Below are 23,612 nucleotides of genomic sequence, written 5' to 3'. Positions count from 1 at the left end.
CTCTTCCCAGGCTGGTCCCCATCAGTCAGCTCCGGCACACTTCTCTGGGGTCCCGACCTCAAGTTCTGCCCATCCTGGGGGTGCCGAATGAGTACGTCTTCTGCACAGAGGTGCCCTCGCTCCTTTTCCAGCTAATGGAGCCAATTAGTGATGTCAGGAGGCCTCTCCCCTGTGATTCCACTACAGCAGCCAGATTTTTAAAGTCCAGATTATCAGAGGCCCAGCCCTGCCCCTTGCCCACCCAGAAGTGGTAGCAGAGGGAGGGGTGTCCCCAAGGTGGAGGTGGTGAGAGGCCTGGCTTCGAGGGGGCCCTAGCTTCTCTCCCCCCATTTGCAGGCACTGCTCTGCCAGGGAATCAGCCCCTGCCCCCTGTGGGCTGTGGGCTGGTGGGAAGGGGAGTGGGACCAAGGCCTCCCCACTTCCCAACGGCCGGCCTTTCCCTGAACCAGCTCACAAAGGTAGCACCATTGATTGCAGAGCTGAAAGTCCCCTGGGGTTGCAAGACCCAGAGCCTGTGCTTTGTCAACCTCAGCGACAGGTCGGTGCTGCTATTGCATTATTATTATTGTCAACATTCTCCACAGATACACTTTGCAAATTGGTGCCCTGGTGGAAAAAACTGTGGGGTGGGATTGAGGGGCCTGGGTCCTGGCCCCTAGCTGCTATGGCCCAAGTGATCTTGGGAAATCCCACCCCTCTGAGCCAGGAGCCACCCTCCGTACAGTGGCAGTGTCTTGCGGTGGCCGAAGCCCAGGCTGGGAGCCAGGTTGCCTGCTCTGCTCTGCATAAACAGGTGAGCTGGGAGAGGTGACTTAAACACTCAGGACCTCCGTTTCCTCACCTGTAAAATGGGAGCATAATAGTCCTCACTCAGCTGGGTTGTGGTGAGGCTATCTGTCGGGGCTACGTGTGCAACGCCCGGCTCAGCAGATTGCTATGCAGCGGACCGAATCAGGGGGTTATAGGATCAAGACCACAGGGTGACACCTGACCCCCTGCCTGTGGCAACCGCCCAGGTAGATGTTTGAGGGGGGCGGTCCGCGCATCACCCAGGGGCTGCGGTTGGAGGAGAGCCAGTCGTTTGTGTCATTTTCCAACCTGCCACAGGGAATCAAAGGCTCTGAGGGGCCTGTTAGCACCCATTCTCTGCGGATCACTCAGACAGTTTCCGCAGTGCTCCACGACAATGGGCCGTAATTAAGGTGTCAGCATATCATTTAGCCCTTTCAGCGCAAAGCCCAGAGACAGGCCGGGCAGTCTTCAGCCCCTTTAATGAGAGATGCTTAGAAGGAGTGGGAGGGTGGGAGGTGCGCATGCGCGAGTGGGGGGCGGTGCACGTCCCCCAGAAGCCTTCACTGACCCAGGGGGACCGACCAGATGGGTGTCTGAGCAGTGGAGTTGGGAGGAAGATGAGATAGGCCTGGAGGGGAGGAGGGGCACAGAGGACCAAGGACAGGCTGGCTGGGTGCATCAGCTGTGCCCTCAGCCCCCTGAGTCCCTGCCAAAGCCCTCTTGAGGCTGTGTGGCCAGCGGCCTGTGCAACCTCCCTCTCCTTTCTAGACAGTGAGCTCCTTGAAGACAGGCACCACGGGTGCTACCTGTGTCTCTGTGCCTCCAGTTCCTTGACCAAGAGCGGCTTAAAGGTTGTAAGAAAGAACGGAGAAAGGGAGGGAAAGACAGAAAAACAGACAAGGTAAGAGGGACCAAAGGCAAAGGTTTGATAGTACGAGGGATGGGGTATGAAAATGATAGAAGCCTGAGAGAAAGGTGCAGAGGAGTGTGTGTGTGTGTGTGTGCACGTGTGTGCACACGCATGTGTGTGTTGTGGGTTGAATTATGTCCCCCACCAAAAAAAGATAGGTGAAGTCCTAACCCCCAATACCTGTGAGTGTGACCTTTTTGGAAATGGAGTCTTTGCAGATATAATCAAGTTAAGGTGAGGCCAGGGAATTCCCTGGTGGTCCAGTGGTTAGGACTCGGCGCTTTCACTGCTGGGGCCCCGGATTCAGTCCCTGGTCGGGGAATTAAGATCCTGCAAGCTGCACAGCATGGCCAAAAAAAAAAAAAAGTTAAGGTGAGGTCATTAGGGTGGGCCCTAAACCAATATGACTGGTGTCCTTTTAAGAAGAGGAGAAAAGACACAGACGCACAAGGGAAATGCCATGAGACGACAGAGGCAGAGATTGGAGTGATGCAGCTGCAAGTCAAGGATTTAGGGCCACCACCAGAAGGTAGGAAGAGACAAGGGAGGATTCCACCCAGCGTTTTAGAGGGAGAGTGGCTCTGCTGACTGACATCTTGCTTTTGGACGTCTGGCTTCTAGAACTGTGAGAGAATACATTTCTGTCATTTTAAGGCTTCCAGCTTGTGGTGCTTTCTTATAGCAGCCCTAGAAAATTAAAGTAGTGTGTATACATATGTGTGTGTGTGTAAGAAAGCGAGGAAAGACGAGAGAGAGAGATGAAGATGCAAAAACACCGTGCGTTAGTGCCTGTGAAAACCAAGTCTTCAGCGTAGCCTGGCCTAGTGCACTTTCTGTGTTGAAAGACTCTCTTAACAACAGCACCACTATCCCCATAACTACGTCCACCCCCATCATCACCACCATCACCATCATGACCACCACAGTCATCACCATCAACCACCATCATGACCACTATCACCATTATCACAACCACCGTCATCACCATCATGACCATCGTCACCATCATGACCACCATCATCTCCCGTCATCCCCACTGTCCCTATCGTGACGACCGCTATCACCATCACCCTCATGACCACCACCACCAAGTGTGGGAGGAGAAGCAAAGAGGGAGAAGGCAGAGCCCTGGGGAACACCTGCATTCAGAGGCAGGCAGGAAAGGAGGCAGCTGTACAGGCAGACAGCCAAGCAGTCACATCTGGGGAGGCAGGAGGAGAAGAGAAAGCAGGAATCTCAGACTCGCAGGGAGGAGGGAGCTAGAACAGTGTCTGGTTCCCCAGAGAGGCCTGTGAGGTGGGGCTGGCGCACATCCCAGGGTAGAGGAGAGCATTCTTAGGGGATGGGGGCCCAGAGCAGATGGCAGTGGGTTGAGGGGTGAATGGAAGGTGGGAGTGGATGAAGGCACCAGGCTGGGAGTTGGAAAGATTCTCCCAGTTGGTGGGTGGAGAATGGATGGAGGGGACAAGCCTGAGATTCCCAAGGAGACTGGGGAGGGGCTGGTCTGGTCCTCCAGGTGGGGGACAGGGGCAGCCCCACCTGGGACAGAGGCCTGTGGGAGGGGCCTCGGGAGCCTGGAAGGAAGCAGCCTTGGCTGGGCTGCCTCACTGGGCAACTCATCCTCATCCCCTCTGTCTTAGTGTCCTAGGGCGGCTGTAACCAAGTACCATAAAGTGAGTGGCTTAAAACAGCAGAAATGTATTCTCTCAGAGTTTTGGAGACCAGAAGTCTGAAATCAGGGTGTCAGCAGTGTTGGTTGCTTCTTGGGGCTCTGAGGTCAAAACCATTCCACGCCTTTGTCCTAATTTCTGGTGGTTGCCAGTAATCCTTGGTGTCCCTTGGAGTCTAGATGCATCACTCCAGTCTCTGCCTCTATCATGACATGGCGTTCTCCTCTCTGTGTCTGTGTGTCAACTTAGAACACCAATTATTGGATTTAGGGCCCACCCCAATTCAGTATGAGTGCATCTTAACTTGATGACACTTGCAAAGGCCCTATTTCCAAATATAGTCACATTTACAGGTACTAGGGGTTTTGTATTTTGAGGGTGGGGACACCATTCTACCCACTACAGCCACTGGGACAGTGGCAGCTCTTTTTCTTTTTTTTCAGCTGTGCCACGTGGTGTGTAGGATCCTAGTTCCTTGACCAGGGATCAAACCTGCATCCCCTGCAGTGGAAGCGTGGAGTCTTAACCACTGGACCGCCAGGGAAGTCCCCCTTTTTTTTTAGCAGCTCATTACTAGAGGCATTTAATAAGCAAATCATGGGCACTGGAGCCAGCCCAGGCATGGGGCTCCTAGTCTCACGAAGCTTACAGTCTATGACCAAAACATGTGGCAGAAGCTTTGGGGGACAGGGCTGGGGCTCAGCAGGGGGTGTGAGTGCCAAGGGGCCACGTGTTGGAATGCTGCCCTCAGAGCTGGACTAGGAAAGGAGGCAGGCTGGGGGGAAGGGGCTGCACCCTCGGCCCCCAGCCCTTCCCCACCTTCCCTGGCATTTGGATAAACCCACAGAGGAGCTTGTGACATCTGGAGCCCGTGTAAACGGAGCATAAATTAGCTCTAACAATCACATCTGCAGCCGCCATGCTGCAGTCTGTTTCCTGCTGAGCCCTGGGTGGGCTTGGCGTGGGCAGGAGGGCAGAAGCTGGTCCCATATGTGCCTGAAACCCTCACTGATAGCATCGCCGTGTTTAGAAGCTTCTGCTGAAATGTGTTCGTGTTCAGGACACATGGGACCCAGGATTCTCTTCATAGATGGTGGAATTGGGGTGTTAAGAGATGTGGACATAGGAGGAAATTTGAAGGGTGGAGAAGGAGGGAAGGGGCACCTCCGGGGCTGAAGGAAGGTAAGGGCAAGACCCAGTGGCTAAGAGGCCATGGGCGGGTGCACAAGCAAGAGCCTCACACCCTTCTCTGTGCTCCCTCCCTCCCACCCTTCTCCATGCTCCCTCCCTCCCACCCTTCTCCGTGCTCCCTCCCTCCCACCTCACGCTGGGGGTCCCAGAGCCAGCCAGGGGTGTGGGGGAGCAAGGGGCTACCGTGGACCAGACCTTTACATAAATTAAGTCATTGTCCTTCATCTAACCTTGACCATGTCCTTGTGAGGGTGGTTTGTATCATGTGCATTTTACAGATGAACAAACTGAGGGGCTGAGATCGTACCATTAAGAGGCACCTATACCAGGGCCCAAACCAGGTGCTTCGACTCTTCCTCATCTTCATTGTGTCACCTTGCACCTGATGAAGAAAGGGTGTTGCACATGTGTGTGCATGAGTGTGAATACGTGAATACGTGTGTGCAGTGTCATCGTGTGAGTGTGTGTGTGAAAGTGAGGGGAGGCAGCCACAACCCAAGATCAAAGTGTGGGAACCAGAACCTCCTTTCCCCCTCCTGCCCCAATCAGCAGGGCCACCGTGGATAGTCATCCTCCGGTCTTAAGCACCTACTGTACACAGGACCAGCGCTTTGACGCGCACAGCCGCTTACCCACCTACTCATTCATTCAATTTCACAGGCCATTTCATGAGCACCTACTACAATCCAGTCTCTGCACCAGGCACTGGGGACACGAGATGAGTGGGGCAGTCCCTGACCCTAAGGTGCTCGCTCTCCAGTGCAGGGGGGGGAGCCGTGGAACAGCTGAACTTGGTAGCAAACTGTGGTTGGCGTCCTAAGAGATTAAAGAGATAGGTTTCCAGAGGGTGGCGTTTGGAAATTTGCTTCCCGAGCACAGGGACCATGTCTGTCTGGTTCATGCTGAATCCCAGCTCCCGGCGCAGTGCCAGGCACACCACAATTGCTTGCGCCTGTACGTGTTTGTTGAAAGACTATTGATTGAAAGATGGGCAGGTTCTCAGCACGCAGAGTTGGGGTGGCTGGTCATCCTGGCTGAGGACCCTGCGGCACAGAGGTGGGGAAGCACTAAGAGGTCTGGAGGAACGGCTTTTTGGGGAGGCTCGACTAGGAAAAGCATGTCCCCGAGAATGAAATAGACCTGAGGGAATCCTGGCCCCAGCACTTATGCACTGGCTGGGTGAGTCTAGGCAGGTTTCTTAACCTCTCGGATCCTCTGCATTCTCATCTCCAAAGCAGAGCCTCCTGTATTTGCACAGTTATTATTATTTGGGGGGAACTGTTTTCCTTTTTATTGTGGAAGCCTTTAAACACATAATGAAGGGGAAAGAATAGAATAATGAACTCCCACGACCCCATCCTCCAACCTCAACACTTACCAACATTTCGCCATCCTGGTTTGAAGATGCTTGGATGGTGATTAAACCCAGCAGATGAGTGACAACAATAGCAGTCGCTCGACGGGGTTAGGACCCGCGGGCAATGACAATTCCACCGTCACTGCTGCCTGGCAGCAGCGGGTAGAGGGTTGAAAGGAGTGGGACTGGAGGCCACAGCTACTGCAAGGTGCACCCGGGTTTCAGAGACGTCCAAAGGTGAAGAAACGCACGTCCTAGCATTGATGAAAAGCAGCAGTGAGGCCAGGCTGCATTTTACTTGTGAGACATAGGGTTCGTACCTAAGGTGGGGAAGAGGTCAAGATTTTCCTCACTCGATGTTTGGTGAGTTTCCCTGTTTGTTTGTTTGTTTGTTTCAGAGAAGAGCCCCTTGCGAGGTTATTAGGACCAAAAGTGATCGTGGGGTGTAGGGAGGTGGCTGCTTGCGGTGTGGTTGGGTGTGGAGGATAGGACCGGGAGAGGTGACCCTTGAGCTGAAACCTAATTAACACGGAAGAACATTCCAGGCAGAGGGACAGGCTAGAGCTGACCTTTAGGTTTAGAAATCTGCATGAAGTTAAGTGAGCTGTTGCCTGCACAGTGATGGGGGGAGCAGGAAACGAGGCTGGGGCAGCAGTCAGATCACCCTCGGCCTTGGATGCCAACCGGTGACGTTGTCCATCTTTATTTGCTCCATGTCTGCCTGTCCCCTCTGGAGGGTCAGCCACTTGGGGGCAGGGACTTTCTCACTGTATTAGGGTTCTCCAGAGAAACAGAATCAATAGGTGGGGTGTGTGTGTGTGTGTGTGTGGGGGGGGTGTTGGTTCATGCAGTTATGGAGGCTGACAAGTCCCAAGACCTACAGTCAGCAAGCTGGAGACCCGGGAGAGCTGATGGGGTAAGTTCCAGTCCGAGTCTGAGTTGGAAGGTAGGAGAAGATGGATGTCCCAGCTCAAAGACAGTCGGGCAGGGAGAGAGACAATTCTTTTTCACTCAGTTTTTCCTATTCGGGCCCTCAGTGGATTGGTTGGGGTCCACCCACATTGGGGAGGGCAGTTTGCTGTCCTCAGATCACAATTCAAATGTTAAGCTCATCCGGAAACACCTTCACAGATACACCCAGAATGATATTTGACCAAATGTCTGGGTACCCTTGGTCCCAGGCAAGTTGACACATAAAAATAACCCTCATACTCCCAGCATCCAAGACAGCCTGACACAGAGTAGGAGCTCAATCCACATTTATTGAATGAATGAATGATGGGGTTGGAGAGACTTGACTTTGACATGGGATCCCCCCTGTATGGCTGAAGCCACTCTTGCTTCAAATCCACACAAAACCCACCTCCTTGTCTGGGGCATCTTTTCTGCATCACCCCCTCCTGGATGTACCCGACCTCGCTCTCCTTGGGCCTCCCAGAGCCCTGGGTCACGTTGTCTCTGTTGGGACCCTCCAGGTTGTCCCCAGGGATGCCATCCCAGGAGAGGACCCCTCCCCGCCGGTAGATATCCTCGGGGGCAGCATCTGGATTCCATTCACCTCCACATCCTGAACGTGCAAATGGCAGATGCCCCCTCCCTGCCCCACTCAGCATAAAGGATTCATGGAGTAGATGCTTTTTTTTGCTTTTTTTTTTTTTTTTTTTGCAGTAAGCGGGCCTCTCACTGTTGCGGCCTCTCCCGTTGCAGAGCACAGGCTCCGGATGTGCAGGCTCAGCAGCCATGGCTCTCGGGCTCAGCCGCTCCGCGGCATATGGGATCTTCCCGGACCGGGGCACGAACCCGTGTCCCCTACATCGGCAGGCGGACTCTCAACCACTGCGCCACCAGGGAAGCCCCGGAGTAGATGCTTTGAAGGATCTTCTAACCATCAAAAGGGCTCCCCATTCCTCATAGGGTGCCTGGAATCCCCTGGAGCATCAGTCTGAACATACGTGTGGTGTCCTCAGAAGACCCCCAGGGAAGATGTGGAGGGTGCACGTTGCCAGCCCCTGGGAGTCATGAGTGTGTGGACGGAGCACAGGCAAGATGTGTCCCCTTGAGCCCTGGGAGGTAGCCACAGTGGGTATCGTCTCTGTGCCCACGTTACAGATTGGGAAACTGAGGCTTATTTGTCGAGGGGAATCGCGGCACTGAGAGCCTGAGTGACCCGCCTAAGGTTTCCTGCTGCTTCTCAGAGGAGCCCAGACTCACATCCAGGGCTTTCTGACTTTAAACCCCATTCGCTTCATCCCAGACCATTTTGTAGACCACGTCTGGGCCCGGGCCCATCTGTATTAGATTCACGGAAGGAACTGGTTTGCAAAGGCAGGATCCCAGGCCTCACTCTGGAGATTCTGTTTCAATGGATCTGAGTTGAGACCCAGGACTCTGCCTTTTTAGTCAGCTCCCAAGCCAATCCTGATGCTTTCTGAAGTGTGAGACCCACGGGCTACACTCTGCTGCTTGTAAGGGGGTAAGACGTGCATCTCAGGACCCACAATTTTTTTTTGGCGGTACATGGGCCTCTCACTGTTGTGGCCTCTCCCGTTGCGGAGCACAGGCTCCGGACACGCAGGCTCAGCGGCCATGGGTCACGGACCCAGCCGCTCCGCGGCACGTGGGATCTTCCCGGACCGGGGCATGAACCCGTGTCCCCTGCATCGGCAGGCGGACTCTCAACCACTGCGCCACCAGGGAAGCCCCAGGACCCAGAATTTTGAAAGCAAGAGTGATCGGTCTCTGCCTCCCTGACGGGGGCTGGTCCCCCGGAGCCCTGCTTGATGGGGACTCGGGCTTCTGCCTCTGCCCCCCTACCTCCACAGGGGCTGCTGCCAGCAAGTGCAGCTCTGCTGGTAAAGTCTTTATCGGGAATGTCGCCTAATGCATTCATATCAAACAATAGCGCCTCATAGATCATCCCTGCCAGAGGCCACCTCCGCTAGGACAAGCACAGTCCATTACCCTGACGGGCGCAGGCCATGCGCAAAACAGATAACGGGTCCCAGCTGTGGGGGGCATCCATGGGAGGGGAGTTGTCACTGCCCCAGCCATCATCAAGGGGACCCTGGGCGCCTGCCATTCTGTGCAGTGGGGACAGAGGTCCCAGTCTCACAGTGCAGTCGGTAATTGGTTGAGAACCTGGCTCTGCATCCTCAGGGAAGTAACTTAACTTCTCTGAGCCTTGTTTTCCCATCTGTAAGAGGGGCTAAGCATAGTATTTGCGTCACATAGAACTGTAGGTGGGGCTTAAGAAGAGGAGGCCAGTAAAGTGCTGGGCACAATGCCTGGGGAAGAGGAAGCAACCTGTAAACAGTAGGTGTAACTATTGCTTTATCAGCAGGACCCCATTCACGCTGGCCTGCCCCTTTCCAGGGATGGTTGTCAACAGTCCTCTTGACCCCCAAGCTCCCGTGGATGCGAAGGGACCAGTCACCCTTCCCAACTGCTGGCTCCCCAGGCCCTGAGACAGGGATTTGCAAGCCTGCAAGTCGTTTATTTTGGAAATGAAGCGCACACCACGAGGAGAGTGGGGAAGTGCGGCAGGGCAGGAGGCCGCCAGTAAAAGGCGTGTTATGAAGCCCAGCTGCCACTGTGGCGAGTGAGGGAGCTCTGGGATGCAGCTGGGAACACGCCAGCTCAAGGAGCTGGGAGCTGGGGTATTTACAGATCAACTCCCATCACCACTGGGGTTGCTCCAGGGGACATGAATCCCTCAGTTTGGCCTACAGGTGACAAAGCAGGCTTCACACACTGGTAGCTAGAGGCTGGATTATGGTGCACCCAGGTGGCAAGGGTGAGGGGCTATGGTGGGACACAGCTATGGGCTGAATTGTGTCCCCCGGAAAATTCGTATGTTCAAGTGCTAACCCCCAGTGCCTGAGAATGTGAGTACATTTGGAGACAGACCCTTTACATAGGGAGCTAAGGTAAAATGAGGTCATATGGGTCACAGCCACTCCAATATGACTGGTGTCCTTATAAGAAACTATCAGGACACAGATGCACACAAGGGGGAAGCCCATGTGAAGACACAGGGAGGAGAAGACGGCAGTCTCCAAACCAAGGAGAGAGGCTCTGAAAAATCAAACCTGCCCACACCTTGATCTTGGACTTCCAGCCTCCGGAATCGTGAGAGTAAATTTCTGTTGTTTGGCGCTAGTCCTCTGGTTAACATCACACATGACTTTGAACTGTATGCAATTGAATGCTTTGGCCCCTACTTTTAAATATTATGGCAGGGGGTTACAGCTTAGAAAGCATTTGAACAGTACTGTGTAAGTGTTAGCTATTATTATTAATCCCATTTTAAAGATGACAAACCTGGTGCAAAAGCTGGCAGCTGGCAGAAGGCCAAGGGCAGGAGAGGGCATTTTGGTGCCCCCTGACGTGAGGACAGGGTGGCTTCAGATACCTCCATCCTCCCCAAGGGGCAAGGGGCAAGGGTCTCAAGGGGCAGCAACTTCATTACATGCCCCAGTCTCTCCACATCATCTGAGTCAAGTGAAGGGATCATAAACCAGGGTTTTATTAGCTGCCCTATTGGTGGGTGGGCTGGGCTCGGCTGGGTCTCCTCCCTGAGCCCCTGAATAATCCAGGAGGGCATACCTAGGGCAGACAGGAATGGAGGTTGGGTTTGGGGTTGCATAGCAGCCCAGAGAGTAGGGGAGTGGGCCAGGGTCTTAACAGCATGTGATTAAAGACCCTAGTAATTGTGTCTGACAGGGGACTCATCCCCAGGGCTGGAGAGGAGGGGGATACCAAAGCCCAGATGTAGCCTGGGGTTGGAGGCTGATGGGGTAGGGGAGAACCCCACTCGGAGCCCCTGAGCAGTGAGTCCTGTGCCATACATCATCAGACACGCCTTTCCGTGGGACCGGCCTGGCTGACAGCAGCCATTTATCTGAATGTCATTGGCAGTAAACTGGCGCGGGGGAGGGCAGCGAGGAAGGAGGCAGTCAGGGGGCGGGGTCTCCTTGGGAATTTCCCAGAGGCCAGTTCGCAGCCCCAGCCTCGGAGGGGAGCTGTTATAAGCGGGGAGGTGGCACTATCCGTGGTGCTGAATCCCACCTGCCCCTTTCTCTTTCTCCCTGGGGACAAAGAGGGCAGAGGTGGGGGAGTCCTGTGAACTCAGTGCTACCCTGTAATCAGATGGGAGCTGGGGGCAGCCCCAGTGGTGAGACACTGACAGGGGAGGAAGGTGACAGTCATATACTTTCATGGTTATGGACATGAAATTTGGAGCCATACTCCTATTGTGTTCATTCATTTAAAGGATATTTATTTATCAAGAACAGTTTCCCCAGGACATAGTCCCTGAAGATGTCAATCAGTCATACAACCTAAAAAATGTCGACACTAACTGTGTGACCTTGGGCAAGTTACTTAACCTACCTGTGCCTCAATGACCTCATCCATAAAATGAGGGTAATAATCATAGCCACTTCAGAGGGTTGTGAGAGGATTGTGATTATGTAATTAAAGTGCTTAGAACAGAGACTGGCTCATGGAAAGTGCTCAATAAGTCTTAGCTCGAGTTACTGTCATTATTTATACTATGAACTGTACAGGGAGCTCTCAGAGGCAATAACAGGGGGAGCCAGACTTTGTTCAGAGAATCAGGGAAGACCTGAAGGATGATGAAAGCTTGCATGTGGGAGGGTGGAAGGCATTCCAGGCAAAGGGGACAGCATGGGCAAAGGCCCTTAGGCAGGAAAGGTGCAGGACACCATCCAAGAGCTACAAAGAAGCCAGAGGGGCTGGACCATTGAGAGTGATGGAAGAGCCTCAGTTTCTTAATCTGTTAAATGGGTATAATAGTAGAAACTACCTCCTGCAAAGCTGTGAGGGTTAAATGAGATGGTGTGTTTAAAGTTCCCAGCACAGAGACTGAGCACTCATGGTGATTGGTTAGCTTCCTGGTTCCAAGCCCAGGGAAGCCACATTCAGTTTGCCACATCCCACATCAAAGCTGGAAAGGACTTCAGAGGCCATTTATTGTACAGACAGGAGCACAGAGGACTTTAGGGAAATCCACTGGAAAGGGAGGCTGCTGGGGCTGCTTGTTCCAGCCTCCTTAGATGGGAGAGAGTGTGGGGCAGTGAAAACAGTAGAGGCTTGGGGGGCTGAGGGGTAGGGTGAAGTCCTGACCCCAGTGCTAACCTGTTGTGGGACTTGGTGGGATGGATGCCTTGAGGCACTCAATTTCTTCATCTGTAAAATGGGGATAATAACACCCAGAAGGCATTTATGGTTATAAGAGTGGGTCAGACACTCAGATGCCCACAGGGACCAGGCAGACAATGTAAAGGAGACTTCCCAAATTAGTCTCACTTCTCAAGAGAGCCCTAAATCCCGATTTTATGTAGGATATCCCTATTTGTAAGTGTTAGAAACTAATTTAAGCTTTTTTAAAACACAAGGTGGGTCAAAGCTACCACGTTTGTGGCTTGAATTTGATCTGTGGACTGCCAGGGTGTAGCCTCTGGCGGAAGGTGATGTACTTAGCAGGTGCTCGATAAGTGAGGTCCCTTTCTCTTGGGGAGCCTCTCCTTCATCCACCTCTATGCCGCCACCTGCCTGCTAGGAGTTCAGACCTTCCTAGAACCCTCGAGTTCAGGAAGAGGCTGAGTCCTACCCAGATCTAAGCCTCTGGCCATCCTCACCCCTCCTCTGTCCCCATCCCTGGAGATCCTGTCTTACCAGCAAGGCGCTGCCTGCCTGGGGACCCAGGATCACAGAGCACACAGGTGGCTGGTGTGGGAGGTACGTGTCACAGCCTCGTCATCAGCACGGCGGCCCCCTCCTCCTGTCTGTGGCATCAAGAAACCCTGAGAACCAGGTGACACAACTCCCCAGGGAGTGTATGTGCCTCGGGGAGTGGTGGCTGCGACTCAGAGGTGCAACTGGGCTCGGATGCTGGTGGATGCACCAGTAAAACAGGCAGAAGAGGAGTGTTAGCAGGTCAGAGCTACATGGGGCCTTTTAGGGCAGCCCAACAGTGTTCCGTGGAGAAACAGAGGCCTGGAGAGAGGAAGGTCACATGTCTACTGATTCGCAATTGAGTGCTTTTTCCGTGACATCTTCCTGCCAGACCAAGATCTAGAGCAGGGATGTCAGAGTCTGGGGAGGAACCACATTTCTTGGTCTTCATATCCCCTAAGTCATGGGAAGAAGAGGCCTACAGACTTTGTTTCCATCCTGGTTCTGCCACTTACTGTGTGTCCTTGGGCAACTCACATAGCCTCTCTGGTCCTCAGTTTCATCATCTGTAAAGTGAGAATAAATGCTTTGCCAAGGTTAAAATGAGAGCTTGTGTAAAATGCCTGGTTCATAATGGATGCCTAAAAGTCTTTTTCTAAAGGCACTTATATCTGGCCTCATTTCAAAAAAGGCTTAGAAGTGGCTTACAAATACACACTGCAATGCCAATTCAGGAAAGACCTAGATGAGAGGACAGGATGACAAGATGGTGGGGTAAAGTCTTGTATGGTTGCGAGCAGGGGGCCACACATCTGGATCAGAGTTTCCTGGCAGCCACAGCAAAGGGAGAAATACGACCATTATGTGACTTTTGGTATCCATAAGCTGAGAAACTACTGCTTGCTTAGGGAAAAAAAATAACTTTTCTTGGTAATGGGATATGAGTGATTTCTCATGTGAGTCTTCAAAAACAGGGCCTGTGGGAAGAGTAATTCTCTTTCCACTCCCCCACTTCCTTCTCTAGCTATTCCTTGGGGTCACCCAAACCCTACAACCATAGCTGATGGCATAATGGTTAAGAGGCCCAGCCCTGAAGACAAAAGCAGTCTCCACCTCTGCACAGCTTTGGGCTCGAGACCGCCCCTCTCTGAACCTCAGTTTCCTCATCTGTAAAATGGATGGTTATAGAAAGAACTACCTCTAGGTTCTCGAAAATTAGAGGTGGTGAAACAGCGTGTAAAACACTGACCAGCTTAAACTGGTTTTGCTTCCTTAAAAATGGGTCGTTGATTAATCTAACCTGGAGTTATTTTTACAGACAGCATTGCGCATGTGCAAAATGGGAACGCATGTCTCCAGGATGACCCCAGAACCAGGAATCTTCAGCTGACGGGACTTAAAGAATAGAAATGTTGCCACCGGAGCCCTTTACGAAACGTGAAGTCCTTCAATAAGGAGACTCTGGCTTCCAGCAGTAGCTTATTTGGACTGATTCGAGACTAGCTAATCAGCTTCCAAGTTTGAAGTTCCCTTAACCCTTTAAATTTCACCCAGAACCCTGGATTGAGGAGAGAGATTTGAGCCCTGCTTCCTGTTTCCTTGCAGGTCGACCTAGCAGTAAAGCTCTTTCTTTCCTCAAAAGCTGGTGCCACAGTATCAGCTCCTACATGCATCAGGCAGCCAGCACTTGCTGGGTAACAGAGGTATCTTCTATGAAGACCTTCAAGTGACATCTTGCACACAGTAAGTGTTCCATAAATGGTGGCTGCTCTTAGAGCAGGAACTCAATAAATGGTCACTGCATGAGTATCATAGGGCAGCAAAAGCATTTTCTCTTCCAAACCGTCTCTTCAGTGCTTCTCAGCAGCAGGCATTCTCCCCAAACCAAATTGAAACTGCATGTGTGTTTTAATCAATTCCATGGTTTGTGGGCGCCAAAGAGCCCAGGTTAATGGAACACAGCCGAATCCCCCGTGAATTTCTAACCCTTCTTGAAAGGCCTCTGCTTTTTCCTGCTCAGCCACTGGGAAGCTGTTGCCTCCACTCGGGGAGGAGAAATTGAATAATTGATGCAATTTGAATAACACTAGGATTTATAATGATATTGAAATGTAAAGATAAAAGGGGGCGTGAACGGGAGGGGGGCTCACAGTGGAAGAGGCAAGTTGTTAATAGGCGCTTAGGGGCTCTGTGGGGTGGGGGGAGCTCCCCTGGAAACATGTGCTGAAAAGTCATTTGAGAGAGGAGGCGCTGGGAGGGGGGTGGGCTGGGAAATCTCCACCCGGAGAGGGAGAAAAGCCATATTCATAAATAAGATTCGGAAATTTCTCCCGACTCAGCACCACTAACAGGGAGTGGATAATTATTTAAATGCCAAATCATTCTGCTCATTAGAATCCCAAATCATATCTGAAGAAACTGATTGCCCAGGGCAGGAATGAGAGGGGGCGGAGGAGGAAATGGGGTGGCTAGGAAAGCAGGAAATGGGAGGGTCTCCCCGACTTCTGGTCCAGGCCAAGGGGAAGATGGGGTGGAAATGATGGCAGGATGGTAGGGAAGGTAGGAACATGGGGTGGAAGGAAGTCAGATAGTCGTGGGTTCAAGGCCAGGATCTGATACTTCCTTATTGTGGGTCTCCTTTGTTACCTTACCTCTCTGAGCCTCAGTTTGCCCAGCTGGGAAATGGGGTTGATGCTAAGATCTCCTTTGCAAGCAGCGAATGTTAGCTGCTGTGATTAGGGAGGCAGGACGGAGAGGGGCTCAGGACGGGGCATGGGCTAGGGCTGGGGGAGAAGCCTCGCATAAGCCCCAAGCCAGGGCTCCTTTCCCTCCCAAACCTACCCTGTCTGTGACCCCAGTCACAGACAGGAGCTGACTTGAGAGGTGGAGACCGAGTCCCAGAGAGGGTAAGGGTTAAGGGACTTGGCCAAGATGACACAGAGCCAGGGACCCCAAGTACACACACATCCTATCATCCCCACGAGTCCACAACTCCCAGCCTGATCTGGCTGCCCTCCCAGGTGCCGGGAGGTCTCCAGGTTGGGAGTCGGCTCAGCCCCCAGGAGCGTTATCATGTCTGTGGACCGGAGTCACAAGGGCAAGTCGGTAACAATCCAATTATGCCGAGAGATTCCGGGCTGGCTGGTGCCCCCTCCCATGGTGGATGACCATGCCACCCCTCAGAGACGAGCAAGCAAGCGGGGGCCCTGGAGCAGGGGGGCCACAAGGAGCGCTGGCTGGGCTCAGCAGGGACAGGAAAACCCAAAAATAGGGAAGCAGCGTGCACTCACGTGCTCTCAATATAACACTATGAGTAGTAGTAATAAGGCAACCGCACACCTGTTGTGCAATAGCATGTCGGCTTTTATTCTGTGCCAGGCCCTGTGCTAAGCATTTTATATAATTTAACTCTCATTAGAACCCTGTGAACAGAGGCGATGGGGAAGCTGAAGCCTGGAGAGGTGAGGCGACTTGTTCATGTAGCTCAAAAGCTGTGAGGCTAAGGTTTGAACCTGTTGGCCTGAAACCCAAGCCTCTTGGTAGCTCTGGGCTGCCCCCAGACTCAGTCCACAGCCAGTGCCTGGCTTTCTCCTCACCATGGCTCTGGGAGATGCCTTAGGTGCTGTTTGCAGGCGAGACCCTCCATAGCCCCACAGAGAGATTGAGAAGGAGCTGGGATTCAGACATGGGTTGTTCCAATCTCGATCTCACACAGCCCTCTGTCTGACCCCTCTGGAGCCTCAGACCCTTCCACGTTCCAGCCCACCTTGCTGACCGCTCTCCACCCTCCCCCACCCCCATGGCCTTCTGGTCAACGCAGAGAGCAGCCCAGCTGCCACTCCCCCCATCCCTTCAAATAAGACTTCCAGCAGCCACTTGCCTGTCCCCAGAAGCCTGGGGAACCAGGTGGGGCCCCCTACCCGCTTGCTTAAGGTCACCCTGGCATTCGCATTCAGTAGAGGTTGGGGGCCAGGCCTTCCAAGGTTCCCCAAGTAGTAACTGAAACATTAGCTCAATTAATATTTCAGTGGCCCAGTCCTGGCTGGTGATTGCTGCAGCTGGGAAGCTGGATCCTTTCTCTTCCCAAGAGGCCAAGCGGAGACAGCTGGGAAGCCTTGGGGCCAGGGGCAGTCAGAGGATCTGGGTTGGAGCCTGCCTGCATGGCTGTGTGGCCTTGATCAAGACCCTTCCCCTCTCTGGGCCATGTCTGTCAAATGGAGACATCACTCTTTCCTGCTTATAGTGTTACTGGGATTAACCTGGGGCCTGGCATATGGTCGGATAGTATTCGCAATACCTGTGTTTTCCAAGGTGAGCTGCCCATTCTACCTGCTCCAGAATTCCATGGGGTGCTTGTTACAAATACAGTCTCCTGGGCCCCGCCTGGACCGGCAGAGCCTGGATGCTGGGGCCCTGGAGTCTGCACTTGTGCCAAGGGCTCCCAGTGACTCCCCAGCACCCCTGCTTCCTAGTGAGGGAGTAGGAGCCTAGGCTCTGAGACAAGCAGTTGCACCTCGGTTTCCTTGTATGTAAATGGGAACAGAGACATTGACCTCTCAGGGCTTCTGGGAGGAAAGAAGGAGATTAGGGGCTGGCACATAATAGGTACTCAATAAATGATTTCCCCCCTCCCACCACCCACTCCCCTTCAGTGGAAGACCAAGCATCAGCCCCCTAAAGAGGGGCCGAGGGGGGTGTCCTGCCCCTCAGGAGCCTTGTCAGCAGGGCCCGCTCCAAATCGATCTTTTTCCCCCCGTTTTCACTCACAGTGTCAGCATCTCTTGGGGCGGGAGAAAATGCCAGCATCAGCACACTGCATGCCCCAGCCAGACACCGCTGCTCTTTATTAATTAACCACCAGATGTTAGTTTTACATCTTTTATCAGAGGGAGGTTTATCACCGGGACCCTGTATGTCAGGCCATTAGGGAGAGGCAGGAAAACATTCCTTGGGGGGCCCTGGAGTTGGCAGGGAGCGGGGAGGGGGACAAGAAGCGTGGTCGCCAGCCCAGAGCACCCCTCCGCCCTGGCCACCCCCCACCCAGTGCCTCCATGGTCACGTCCACAGTGGCCATTTGGCCCATTTGAAGTGGCTACTTGTACATCAGCTCACAGGGCCACCATGATGAGCAAACCAGGCCCAGTCCCTGTTCTCCAAAGCTCACAGTCAGTTGGTGAGACAGCCACGTTCCAGTAAACCCAAGTAAGTAACACTATGACAAATTGTAAGCGGTGTCATGAAGGAAACTGACAAGGTTTTCAGAGCAGGCAAATAGCTGGCAGGGGACCTAATTTAACGGAGCAGTTTCCCTGGGGAGGTGACATTTAAGTGGCCTCATGGACAAGGAGCCGAGGCAGAAGATTCCAGGCAAAGGGCACAACAAGGGCAAAGGCCCTGGGGCAGGAACTGGCTCAGCATGTTTAAGGATCTGAAAAAAGATCCGAGAGGCTGGAGCGTGATGAAGGAGGAGGCCACCAGGATGCTGAGGTCAGCTGGGCGGGGACCAGGGGTCCTCGTGGGGCATACGGAGGAGCATGGATTTCTCGTGTTGAGGGCACCAAGGAGCCACAGCAGGCTGTTGAGCAGGGGAGCGATGTGATGATGGGATTTTGACATGAGAAAGAGCCCTCTCTCTGCCCTGGAGGGTGAGGAACGGGTTAGAGGGGAGGGAGGGAAGCCCGCCAGGTGGTCAGTCTGGGAGAGATGGTGAGCCCTTAGTATTGACTGGACCCTCACAGGGTGTCGGGCAGTGTTCACATGCAAGAAATATTATGAAGCAGAAACGGGGGGCGAGGGTGAAAGAAGGGTCTAAGGTGACTCCGGGTGCCTTGCTCCAGACACACCCGAGTCCTCTCATGCCCCCAGCACCCACGAGACTGGAATTAGGATCATCTTCATTTCACAGATGAAGAAATGGGGGCCCAGTGAAGTGTAGCAGCTTGCTCAAGGTCACACAGCGAGGAGCAGCAGATCCCACACTTGAACTTGGTCTGCCTGCTGCGCTGTCTTTCCTGCAAACAGCTGCCCAAGCTCACGCAGGCTGCAGGTAACTGCTGTCTTCCTCCTGCTGTTTCATGAATGCTGTGCTACCCTCCACCAATTACCCAGCGAAGACCACTGGGCGGAGCAGAAGGGGCCCGGCTGACCTGAGCAGGTAAGGGGCAGTGGGTCCAGATCCAGCCCTTAACTTGTCCAAGGCACAGCAAATCCAGACACGAGTCTATGTTATCTCCTTTCAAATTGATGTGACACCGTTACCCAGGGTGATTATTTTCTGCCTGATCCACTCACCATCCGATAAACAGGTGATTACTTCTCCCAGTTCAGTTTCTGATTTGCATACAATAAATATCACCCCCTGGGTGTGTGTGTGTGTGTGTGTGTGTGTGTGTGTGTGTGTTGTGGGTGGAAAACAGGTCTCATGTCTTATTTATGAGAAATAAACAGGAGCACGAGCTCGCATAATCAACACATATTTAATCTGGCTTTTCGCCCTTTTGACTCTAATCAGGCCAGGTCTGTGCATGGCTCTGTGTGTGTGTGTGTGTGTGCACCCCCACACTCACAGGCTGCAGGGAGACACCCCTGCCAAGATCGTCATCCCAGCCTGTTTGGGGCTGATGGTTGGGGCACAGGCTGCCTAAGAGGTCTCCTGAACCCCAGTGCGCTTAGTTTGAGAATCCAGGCTCAAGGTATGGGAGGGGGGGCAATTGCATCCCCCCAACAACTTCGCAGAGGGAACCTTTATTTTAAAATTGTCGAAATATGTTTGAACCGTCAAAAGTACCAGCAATATAATTGGGCAGCATTAGCCACAGTTCTGTTGGCAGTGACACCCAACATCACATATATATATATATTTTTTTAAAATTTATTTATTTAATTAATTTATTTTTGGCTGCATTGGGTCTTTGTTGCCGCGCGCGGGCTTTCTCTAGTTGTGGCGAGTGGGGGCTTCTCTTCGTTGCGGTGCGCGGACTTCATATTGCGGTGCCTTCTCTTGTGGTGGAGCATGGGCTCTGGGTGCGCAGGCTTCAGTAGTTGTGGCACATGGGCTCAGTAGCTGTGGCTCGCAGGCTCTAGAGCGCAGGCTCAGTAGTTGTGGCACACGGGCTTACTTGCTCTGTGGCATGTAGGATCTTCCTGGACCAGGGCTCGAACCTGTGTCCCCTGCATCGGCAGGCAGATTCTTAACCACTGGGCCACGAGGGAAGTCCCTCAACATAACATATTTTTCATCAAGATAGAAAAGCCAAACAGAAAATTAAAAAAAAAAAAAGCTAAGCATTGCATGGAGAATCAAGGTCACATGCTCATAAATGCCAGAGCCAAGGCTTGAACCTGGGACTCTGACTGCAAAGCCCAAGTTAATATCACCCCATGATGCTGCCTTCCTGACATGATGAGTGAGAGATCTGGGAGAAACCAGCAGTGTGATCACCTACTGCCATCCAGCTGCTGTTCCACTGGTAGAGAAACTAAGACCATAAAAGTAAAGGGACTTGCCCAAGGTCATACCCAAACCGTGTCAGGGCTGGAATTCAAATCCGGGTCTTAATTGTGTGCGTGTATGTTTAAAAAATAACTGTTTTGGTATGTTGACCTAGGCAGAGCACAGAAGGGATAGCTTGTGTTTGCTCACCAATGACTGGGTCCTAATTTGGAGTGGTTTGAAAGACTAGAAATATGTCTGGGGTGGCAGTTCTGGCTGCCAAATGGGCTCCTTGGTTCTTCTCCAAGTTGCATGTGCTGGGACTGAAATGTCCAACATGGCTCGCTCACTCGCATATCTGATGCCTGGGCTCAATGGCTGGGACAGCTGGAGCTTCTTCAATATCTCCCTCCTTTCTACACAGCCTCTCCACTTGGCTAGCTTGGGCTTCCTCACAGCGTGGCGGTCTCAGAGTAGTCAGGCTTCTTTCATGGCGGCTGACTTCCACCAGAGAAAGAAATGTGAAATCTTGGGTGTGTTTTCTATTTTGGTATGCTTGTTTATTTTTATGAATGTATCATTTTTATGCAAGCACATATGATGGCTGTAAAAATATGTGATGTAAAAATTCAAACACTATGGAAAAGTGCAAAGATTAGAGGGGAAAAAAAACACTCAAGATTCCACTACCCAGAAATTAACATTTGGTGAACTTTAATCAAGGAAACTTTTTCTTTTAATTTTTATTTATTTATTTCGCTGCGCCGGGTCTTAGTTGCAGCAGGCGAGGTCTTTAGTTGCTGCATGTGGGATCTTTTAGTTGAGGCACGCGGGATCTAGTTCCCTGACCAGGGATCGAACCCGGGCCTCTTTCATTAGGAGTGCAGAGTCTTAACCACTGGACCACTAGGGAAGTCCCAAATCAAGGAAACTTTTTACAACAAAAAATAAAAATAGCAGAATGGGGAATTCCCTGGCTGTCCAGCGGTTAGGACTCGGCACTTTCACTGTCATGGCCCAGGGTTTGATCACTGGTTGGGGAATTAAGATCCTGAAAGCCGTGTGGCGAGGCCAAAAAAAAAAATTGGCAAACAGATGGATGGATAGATGAGGGAGAGATGGGTGGATGGGTGGGTGGGTGGGTGGGAGGTGGGTGGTTGATGAGTAGATGGAGAAAACAAAAGATAGAGGAAAATTCTGACTGTTGAGGATTCTCAGAGCTGGGAAGAGAGACAATTAAGTTTCTCAGTGTTGGAAAAGTGGTGATGAGAGGCCTGTCACCCCAGACCAATTACTACTATTACTATTACTGCCACTACTATTACTATCACTATTACTAGTAATATTACACTATTACCACTATTACTATTATTGCCACCACCACTATTACTATACTATTACTGTTATTTTCACCACTATTGCTACTGTTGCTTTTACTGCCACCAATACTGCTACTACTCTTACTACCACCATTACTGATATTATCAGTACTATTACCACTGTTACTATTGCCACCACCACTATTACTACTATTCCTAGTACTATTTATACTATTACTACTATTACTTCCACTATCACTGCTCTTATTATAACTACCACCACTATTGCTGCTATTACTACCAGTATTGCTACTATTACCACTATTACCAATATTACTATTACTGTTGCTGCCATGATCACTATTATTATTATTATTATTATTATTTTTTTTGCATTACGTGGGCTTCTCACTGCTGTGGCCTCTCCCGTTGCGGAGCACAGGCTCTGGACATGCAGGCCCAGCAGCCATGGCTCACGGGCCTAGCCGCTCCGCGGCATGTGGGATCCTCCCAGACCGGGGCACGAACCCGTGTCCCCTGCATCGGCAGGCGGACTCTCAACCACTGCGCCACCAGGGAAGCCCCATGATCACTATTATTGTTACTTCTTCTCCTTCTCTCTTTTTTTCCGTCTGCTGTAATTTTTATTGTTATTTTAAAGTTATTACAAAGGTAACACATGTTCATGATAGAAAAATCAAGAAAGAGGTAATTTCAAAGACAAATTAAAACTCACCCTCAAATACCACCATCCACCATGTTTCGAGGTGTCAGCCCCTGGCAGGTCCCATTCCTCAGTGGGGTCTGCAAGGCCCTCCATGGCCAGCTGCTGCCCACCTTCCCATCTCATCTCCTCTCTGACCATGCGCTCCAGTCAGACCAAACCTCTGATGCCCCCAGACCCACCTGCCTTCCCTCCCCTTGTCTCTGGGCCTTTGCATGGGCCTGTTCCTTCTGCTTGGCATGGCCTTCCTCCTGTACTCCATCGGGCTCACCCCCATGCTCCCTGGACTCTGAGCAGAGACACAGATCCTCTAGGGAACCTCTCTGAGCACCCCACCCCTTAGACTGGATCAGGGGTCCCCTCTGGGCCCCAACCATCCCCGAGTGTCCCCTGCAGAAGTACACCTCACCCTTCTTTGTTTGTCTGTCTTTCTTCTCCACTGTAGAAAGCAGGGAACATGTTACGTCACCTCTGTGTGCCCAGCATGGACCTGCCACATAGTAGGGGCCTCCATATGTGTTTGTTGGGTGAATAGGTGAACGTGTCAGTCTGGAAAGGTTTCCTAGAAGAAGTGGCCTATGACCCATCCTCTCCTGGTGGTATTGGGGAAGAAAGCAGTCAGGGTATAGGGCCAGGCAGCTTTTTCTACACCACATGACAGCTGTCTGCGTTGACTTTTGATCTGGGCTGTCACCTGGGCCCAGGGGCCCCATGTTTGCAAACTCACCAGGCTCCCAGTGGGGTGTTTGAGGAGGGCAGGGTGCTCCCGCCCTCCCGCACCACTGAAGAGGCAGCGTCAGACACGAGAAGCAGGGTTCCTCTGTGCACTATTGATTTGTCATAACTGCCTGCCGACAGACAAGGTGAACAGTTCACTTTTATGCATCCTTATTAACAGCGTTGCAAGAGATATTTCACTTTAAGTGCCCCCTTTTTGCTGAAAAAGAAAAAGAACAGAAAATGTAAATTATCTCATCACAGAGAGACGCTGAGAGCTCTGAGCTGGGGCCTCCAGAGGAGACAGAGCAGAGACTGGCTGGGACACGAGGAGGGGAGGCCCCTTCACGTCCCCTAAGTGGTCAAGGCTGGGTCTGTGGAGGTCCCCAAAGCCGAGGTCGGTGGGGAAGGCAAACTTGGCAGGGGGAGCGTGGCCATGCAGCTGAGGGCTGTGGAGCAGGTGGTTACAGCATGGAAGCCAAGTCTGTGCTTAATGGGCAAAGAGAAAAGTACAGGAATGCTCATGGCAACCTTAAAAAAAGTGTAAAACTGCAAACGGTCTAAATGTCCTTCAACAAGGGACTAGATACACGTATATTATAATACAGCCATTTGAGTGGAATACTAGGCAGCTAAGAAAAAGAATGAGATCATCCTGTGTGGACCAATAGAGAAGAAAGTATATGAGATATTACTGAGAGGAAAAAGCAAGTTATAGGACAGTTTATAATGTGCTCTCATTTACATAAAAGTAGGCATATATGTGCTTGATGTGCATGAAAAGTATGTAGAAATAGTCAC

Source organism: Mesoplodon densirostris, chromosome 15, assembly GCF_025265405.1.
Source record: "Mesoplodon densirostris isolate mMesDen1 chromosome 15, mMesDen1 primary haplotype, whole genome shotgun sequence".
Taxonomy (NCBI): Eukaryota; Metazoa; Chordata; class Mammalia; order Artiodactyla; family Ziphiidae; genus Mesoplodon; species Mesoplodon densirostris.
This window is presented reverse-complemented; position numbering follows the sequence as displayed.